Raw genomic sequence first — 9,464 nt, forward strand, 5'->3', positions numbered from 1 at the left:
AGCATGAGGAGAACTTGATGTTGAACCTAATTAAACTACGAGAGCATCAATTATACGCTAAGTTCTCTAAGTGTAAACTTTGGTTGGAAAAGGTGATTTTCCTAGGGCATATAGTGTCCAAGAATGGAATAGTTATGGATCCGATAAAGATCGAGGCCATTAGAGACTGGCCCCAGCCAAAGAATGCCTCAGAGGTTCGAAGCTTCTTAGGGTTAGTGGGTTATTACTGGAAGTTTGTCGAGGGTTTTTCAAAGATTGCCACACCCTTGACCAACTAAACCACTAAACACCAGAAGTTCACATGGACCGAGAAATGTGAAGAAAGCTTTCAGACTATGAAGGATAAGTTGATCTCTCCACCTATCCTTTGTGTTCCCATAGAGGGCGGGAAATTCGTGATGTATTGCGATGCATCAAAGAATGAATGAGGGTGTGCGTGTTGATGCAAGATGGGAAGGTGGTAGCTTATGCTTCTAGACAACTCAAGGACTATGAGCAATGGTATCCCACCCATGATCTTTAGTTAGCAGCAGTGGTGTTCGCACTGAAGATATGGAGACATCACCTTTATGGGGATAAGTGTGAAATTTACACCGACCACAAAAGTTTGAAATACTTCTTCACTCAGAAAGAACTGAATATGTGACAACAAAGGTTGTTAGAGTTAGTGAAGGACTATGATTGCAAAATCCTATACCACTCGAGCAAGACCAATGTAGTAGCCGATGCATTGAGTAGGCGAGGATATGGGAGTGTCTTAGCTCTGAGCATAATAGAGGTGCCTCTGCAGAAAGAGAATATAAACGTCGGTATTGAGTTCATGATAGGAGGCCTAACAAACCTCACGTTACAATCCTCCCTACTGGAACAAATTAGAGAAGGACAAAAAGTGGATGATGCCCTGATAAAGCAGGAGGCGTTGGTACAAAAAGGTGATAGCGACAACTTCACTATGTCTACCGATGGATTACTGTGACATAAGGATAGAATTTATATGCCTAACAATGCTGAGATCAAGGAGGGTATTATGAAGGAGGCGCATACAACACCCTATTCCTTACAGCCAGGGTTGAAAAAGATATACGAAGACCATAAGGCATTATATTGGTGGTCTGGAATGAAGGACATTGCTGCGTTTGTTGCCAGATGTTTGACATGTTAGCAAGTTAAAGCAAAACACTACTTTAACCGCTTTACGTTCCAGAATGGAAATGAGAAGATATAGCAATGGATTTTGTGGTAGGGTTCCTAGAACCACAAAACAACATGATTCTGCTTGGGTAATCGTGGATAGGCTCACTAAGTCTGCCCATTTTCTACCAGTTACGACCACCTATTTGGTAGACTAGTATGTAGAGTTGTATGTGAGCGAGATAGTGAGACTTCATGGGGTTCCAAAGTCGATTATTTTGGATCGAGAGCCAGTATTCACGTCAAACTTTTGGAAGGGATTACAGAAAGTTATGGGTACGAGGCTAAAGTTCCATACCACTTTCCATCCCAGAGTGATGGACAGTCTGAGAGGACTATATAGATTCTAGAGGACATGTTGAGATGTTGTGCATTTGACTTTTCAGAATCTTGGAGTCGATATCTACCCCTGATGGAGTTCTCCTATAATAATAGTTATCAATCCACTATTGGGATGACTCCCTATGAAATGCTTTATGGGTGCAAGTGTAGATCTCATTTACACAGGGATGAGGTTAGGGAGAAGCAAATATTAGGCCCCGAGGCAGTTAGGGAAGCCAGAGAGGAGATCAAGAAAATTCACCAAAGGATGCTTATCGCTCAAAGTAGGCAAAAGAGTTACGCAGACCTTAAGCAAAGGGACATCGAGTTTTTAGTAGGCGAGTTTGTGTTCTTGATAATCTCGCCAATGAAAGGTGTTATGCGTTTTGGGAAGAAATGAAAGTTGAGCTCGAGATATATAGGTCCATTTGGGATTTTGGACAGAGTAGGGCAAGTTGTTTATCATTTGGCACTGCCCCAGCACTAGGTGAAACGCATAATATTTTTCACGTCTTGATGTTGCGTAAGTATGTGTTAGATCCCTTTCATGTTCTATGTTATTAGCTGTTATAGTTGAAGCAGGACTTGAGTTACGATGTACAACCGAAACATGTTATCGAAAAGGGAAGCAATGAATTGAGATCTAAAAGGATTTTATTAGTTAAGGTTGTGTGGAAGAATAGTACAGAACGAGAAGCAACATGGGAGCTGGAGGAAGACATGAGAGAAAGATACACTGAGTTATTTGGTAAGAAAAAATTTCGGGATGAAATTCCTTTTAAAGAGGGTATATTGTAGCAAACCAATTTTTTTTAATTAATTAAAGGTTATTTTTATGATATATATTTGATTGATTAAATATTATTTGTATGGTTTATATTTATTGATTAAATATTGTTTTTCTGATTTATATTTGATTGATTAATTGTTAGTTGTATGAATTGCATTTGATAACATGGTATAATTATTATGTGAATTATTATAAATTACTTGAAATCTTTTTTCTTTCCTTTTGGTTTTGTTTTGCTCTGTGTGTGTGATGTTGCGATCTAATTAATATTTTGAGAAATTTCCTATTTGATGTGTGAAAGAAAATAAGGAAAAGGCTCTTTTTATTTATGAAATTATATTGGAATTTATTAACGCAATTATAGAGGAAGAGAATATAGTCAACTATGTATCTCCCTGCTCTAGCAGTAGAAAAGAAAGAAAATTTGTTATTCCATTACACCACACCAAGCCACTAGTCCCTTATAGTTGTATAGAGAGAGAGAGAGAGAGTAACACGAGGAAGGAGGACAAGAGCAAGATTGAGATTCATTTATGTAAAGAACTAGAGGTAACATTTGGTTATGATTCCTTTAAGCCTTTTCTTTCTTCATCTTGATTCTAAGCTTTGTTATTTTGGGTGTTTGGTGGACTAGGTGGTTGTGTTGCTAGCTAGTAATCCAAGAAGTTTTATCTATTGCTTGTTTTGGCAATATTGACTACAAGAGGTATGAGTTAATGACTATTTATTCTTCTATGCTTCTCATAGATATTGCATGCTAGGGTTCTTCTTGGTGTAGTGATGTGTTTCGTCTTGTGGTGTGTCATAGTGTTTGGGTTCAACTATGGGTGTTTTTGGTGTTGAATAAGCATTATGACTTTTGAGTGTTATTATATCAATGAGAGGGAATGCAAGGATTTATTTTGAATCTATCATTTTATGAGCTCATGCATTGAAATAAATAAATAGTAAAATGCTAGGGTCTGTAATTTTTTTTCCTGATATATTCTATCTTAGTGTAACCAAGTTAAGTTTCATTATTAATTTTTTTTATTATTATTATTTATTTTACCATGGACTATGATATGAGTAGTGTATGATCTTGTGTTTCTCTATGTCTAAATAATGCATGTGAGGTTTGATTTTTATTTTAATTAATTTTTTATCAATTGTTTGTGTTTTCAAGATAGGAGCATGATAGGTTATGTTTTCATTATGAATTTATACAAAAAGATTAATATTGACTTTTGTTTTGCTATACTAAGGTTTTGGCCGTTAGGGCCTATCATGAAAGAAAAAAAATTGTTATACTACATGAGTTTATGTGATGTTATCTTCTGTACTATTTTTATTAAAAGACATGCTAAGTTGTATTCTCTTATTTTGTTCAAGGTATAATTTTTAGTGATGAGTGGCAAGAATATATATATATATATATGCTAGAACTTTTTTTTTCTTTACGTTATGGCTTTATCTAGAGTAGGTATTAGGCCCTAGGATGCTAACTTCTAATTTTGAGAACATGTTAAACTTTTAAAGAGCTCAAATTGGTGATATATGCAAAAATGTGAATTTTATGAAAACTCTAGTGTACGGCCAAGCATGACTAGAACTCCTTAATTTTTTTGTATTATTGTTATTATTATTAATATTGTTGTTGTTATTATTATTATTATGATTATTATTATTATTCATGGGAATGATAATCTTATAATTGGGATATAAATTGTGTAGCAAGCATGTTAAGCTATTCTTTGGAATTTATGAAAATGTGTGTTGTATGATATTTTATTATTTTCTGTGAGAAGTCTTATAACGCCCTGGATAGTCAAGACTGTTACACTGTGTGTTTATAAAGGTGCAAGACTTGCTAATCAAGTCATTTAGTTAGAAACGTGTTACCGAAACTATAGTTGAACTAGGGTTAAAACATTTTGGTTACAAAAGTTACATTTCATATAATTTAACATTTTGTATATGGGATCCCAAAAGAAATAGAGTTTAAAAGACAGTTTACAAAAAAATTCATGATTATAAACATGTGCTGGCCACTCTAAGGGAAAAACAAACATTTAGGCTTCTCCCGTCCTGTACTACTCCTCGGCCGTGGTGACCGATCAGCTGACTATGTACATTCAGCCTCACAGTTCTCCAACTCAGGACTGGTCCACCTTACTCTTGCCTTTACCTACACCACGTAGCACCCGTGAGCCGAGGCCTAGCAAGAAACCATATAACAGAGCATAATCATTAATCAAACAACTCATAAAGCATAGCCATATATTCAGCAGTCCATAACGTTCACATAATTAGGCATACAACATACCAAGTTCATCAAATTAACATTAATGATCAATCCATAAATTAACCAGGGTCGCCGCCCTTAGGTCGCACCCCTTATTTATCCCACTGACTCCAGCCCGCTTAAACCGAGCTTAGAGAATATTAAGTTGTCCTCAGCTACCAGTGGCTGTGTCGTGCCCTATGCGCAAATATTGATTCTGGCATGCTTAGGCCATTTATCACATGTCCCATGGCATATTACCATCTCATGACATCACATATGAATATAGGGAACTCTTAGTCCCAACACAAACACATAACCGGGTGCAGTTTCTTACCTTTAGATTCCGATAGCTTGATTAGTGAAACCGACCCTCAAGCACGATCCCGTCCGAGCCATAGTGTACACCTAGTCACAGCCATAAATTAGTACCATCACTAAAATTCAATTCCATAACCTAACCTCGGGACCAACCCGAGCCCTCGGAAAGCCCTAATTCCACAAAATGGGGTGGTGGAATCAAACCCTGAGCCCCTGGGCAAAAACCCTAAGAAATAACCCAAATATCCACTTCTGAAGGCAGGGTAGCACTACAGCGCCACAGAGTGGGTGCTACAGCGCTACAAGAAGAGCAAAAAGCCCCAGAAAAACCCGAGCCTAGCGTTGTAGCGCCCAAAGGCTAGCGCTACAGTGCTAGTCACAGAACCTTCAGCACTCTATTTTTCTTCCTTCGATTTTCCTTGAACCAAAACCCCTTAGAACCCTTCCAAACCTCAACCATACTTCAAAACAAGCCTACCAATCACTACATCTCACCCCACAAGGCCCAACAACCTTAAATTCAACCACATCCACCATCAAACAAAGAAAAACAAGAATTGAACTTAAGATTCAAGAACTCAACCAAAAACTCAGAACTTCAAAGACAGAAATTGTTACCTTCAATGGAGGAATTCAACCCTGGGTTATCCTCCAAGCCTCTACAGCCTTTAACTCCTCAATTCCCAAAACTTAACCCTCTTAACTTCCATCAAAAACCAAGTTTCAGTAATAAATCCTAACATAGTATAGAAACCCATAAAATCCTTGAAACTTACCTCAATTGAGTGGCTAATCCTTGTTATATCCTCTAGCTTCACCAAGGTCCCTAGCCCCAATCTCTAGCCTAAGCTTCCCCTGAATTTACAGCTCCAAAAACCTCAAGAGATGGTGGAGAATGGTAAACCAAGTGAGAGAAAAGGGTTAGCTTATGAGTTTTGTTTTTCCTTCTTTCTTTTCTCCTTCTTTTCTTTCTTTTCTCCTTCTTTTCTTTCTTTTTGCTTTCCTTCAGCTTCTCAAATTTTCTACATATTCCACTAAGGCTAAAAGTAGAAATAACTCTTATCCCTTATTAAACCAAATGACCATTTTTCCCTCCCATTAAAATCTAAACCATAAAACATTCGAAGGGCATTTTGGTCATTGCTCCCAATTCCCGCTAATTCCTCGAGTGTCCCTAATAATTACCGCTTGCATCCTAACACCTAACTAATCACCAATTATTTTCCTCAATGTCAGATAGTCTACAATATATTTCCCAGATTCCCAACAATACCCCCAGGCTTCCTCGAGCCGGGTATAATCCCCACCGTGACTTTTTTGTTAAACTGCTCACCAGGATCGCCTCGAGTCACAGGCTGCGAATATATCCACATAATAATGTGGTCTCAACAATGTATCACAAATATTTACTTTTATGCCCTCAACAGGCCAAAATTACGAATATGCCCTTCTAACCTAATCAGGGCTACATGCATACTAATACTGATAATCATGCATCTCATACATCCAAATAATCATATAAGCATGCTTATCACATGATCATGCATTTTAATCATTTAAATCACACAAAATCCAGTTATGCCCTCCTGTCACACTAATCAAGGTCGTTAAGCCTTATTAATAATTTTCGGTCGTTACAAATCTACTTTTGTTAGTCTATAAGGTTAGGCTCATATTCTTTTGGCTTGAAGTGTTTGATAATTTATTTTTAGAGGTGTTGCTTTACATTGTTACGTGGTATTTTTATGCATTGTCTTTTATGTTGAATATATATATATGTATATAGTATGCCATATACGGTTGGCCTAGGCCAGTTTGGCTAGGCATATTATGTGTGAGATGTGAATTTGTTGACATATGCATGCTACATGATTTCTTTGAGACCTAGGTATCACTAGCACATTTTTTAATGGCATTTGTGGAGTTTTGGCCTACATCACATTTTTTAGACTATGGTAGTTTCTTGTTAGCGATTTACTAGTTAATGATTATAGAGGATATGTGATGATTTTTCTTGGTGTCATTTTAGTAGTGAATACATGATTTGTGGCCATTAAGGTTCGACCTATGTTGAATTTTTACATGCTTGTTGCATGCAAGAGTGTTTCTACATAATAGTTTGCATGGTATTGAATGTGTATTAAGAGGAGTGCCTTGTCAATGTATTCTAGGCTCTTTATGAAGTGTTCTTGCTCGTTGAAATTGCTTGGACTTGAGCTAACGAAGTTAGATAGAATTTCTATGTTTATGCTATGAAATGGTAAGATTTGTTTGTTATGAGGAAAATGATGTGCTATGTATAATGATAGACCATGTAATATGAAAAATGGAGTTCTATCTTTAAATGTTATGATGAGTATGATGAAACATGTGTTTCCTTTGTTTTGATGAGAAATGGATTACATGTGTTTGTATGATATATGAAAAGCAAAGGGTTGCTAGCGTGCTGAACGCGACACAACATAGGACTTACTAAGGATATGATGTAACTTATGGGGCAGACGCGCTGAGGTTTTTCTCAAGGACCAAAGATCATGTTTACCTCATAGAGGAGAACTTTCCAGTTTATGCTTTTGCTAGTTACCTCAAGATGTGACATGGACAATAGCGGTGCCAGGATCACAAAGAGTATGATTATGATGTGTGATTATGATGTATGATTAAGATTACGATTATGATTATGGTTATGAAAGTGATACGATATGATTATGAAATGAATATTATATGGTTATGGTATGATATGCTATGAGTTTTATGATACGAATATGTTCTTCTTGTGTTTCCTTGAATATTGTTGTATTTGTTTGTACTTTCTTACTGGTCTTTTAGCTCACCCCCTTACTTTCCCCTTTCAGGTAATAAATAGGGTTTCTCTCTAGCACGAACTGTGATGTGGGAAGTACCAAGTCTGGGTGTGTATGGCGTGGGGGTATCCTATGAACGAATAAACGATCAACATAAGCGCGCGCTAGGACTTAAATCAACATCTTTTAATGAATCATGTTATGGACTTTAGTTTTAAATTACCAGTGGGACTTAAATTTTTATTTTCATTAAACGTTTCATAAGTAAACTTTATTATTATTTTAAACTATTGGGCGGCCCAACTTGAATGTTTATCAAGGCCCGCTGAATTTCATGTGTTAAGTGGTATTTTCTAATTATTTATGAGATAAGAGACGTTTTTACAAAGTAATAGAATAGGGCATTTTATACCTATGAGAAATTAACGATCAAGAGGAGCGCTGAGAAATAATTAAGAACTTATGTTATGGTTTATGTTTTAAATTTCGTTAGTGGGACTTCTTATTTTTATTTTATTTCCAATTACTGCATAAAGACAATATTTTTATTTTCAAACTTATGGGCCCAAATTGCATGTTTTATCAATGCCCTGCTGAACCTTTTCCCTAAAATAATATTTTTCTAATTAATATTAGTTGAGCATCACTTTTATTAAGAAATAGATTAGGGCACTCTTACACCATATTTGTATATTATATCCCCAGCCATCTACATCAATGAGTTCCCAAAACAAAAGTTTTCAGAATGATCATTCTTACAAACCATGATGAGTGAATCAAAGAACTCACATGACATAAACATGAGTTCATAATAACTTCAAGATTAAGATCAATTTGTATATGATCATATTATTGATATGTTAAATAAATAGTTATAACATAAACAATATTATTAAGTATTAATAACATATCGGGTCTCATTCATGTATAACCACTTTATACAAAGTACTTCCACTTAGATGTCCTACTACATCAGTAATCCAGATCTAGATCACATATATTCATAATACTAGTGAACCATACTTACAATATTTAATCCAAAGATTCCATATAACTTTGTTTTACTGCCAACTACTTAAATAAATTCATTCCCTACAATCTTAATCCTCTAGTACCAATACAAGATTATAGTCACAATAATGAATTAGAGAATTTTCTAATATTCATATAATAATGATAATAATAAATAAATATACGCTAAAATTTATTTCAATTATTATTTCATCAAACATTGTTCAATACATATGCTTTAAAGGGAACTAATCCCAACAATCATATATTTTCAAAACAAATATCAAAGTATTTCCTAATTTAATGGATTAACCAATCTTATTTTATGGCCTGATTAATTGCTAAATATCCAATGAAAGTTGTGCATATTCATTGTATGGCAAAACCTATTAAATTTTACGCATAATTGTGATTTCACAAGTCTATTAAACTTGAGCTCTTGATTTCATTATTGATTCAACGAGCACATCCAGGCTCCTAGTTATGCCCCACTCTCACTCACTTCACCAGCATTATATCTTTAAATTAGTTCAGCGGCTCGTGCAGGTATCTCTTTCTCTGGCTGAGCAAAGCTTCTCGAATGGAACGATGCTATTACATGCTCTCATGCAAAAAACATGAATTACATTTACCCCAAAAGTCCTCATTGTGCTCACACTAGGGAGAATTATGCTTTAATCGTTCCTAATAAGTCACATTTATTGCATTGCTATGTGTCACATTCTGCTGGTTTATCTTTCCAAGATCTCTCTCAAATTCCACC

This window comes from Humulus lupulus, chromosome 9 (genome assembly GCF_963169125.1).
Source record: "Humulus lupulus chromosome 9, drHumLupu1.1, whole genome shotgun sequence".
Lineage (NCBI taxonomy): Eukaryota > Viridiplantae > Streptophyta > Magnoliopsida > Rosales > Cannabaceae > Humulus > Humulus lupulus.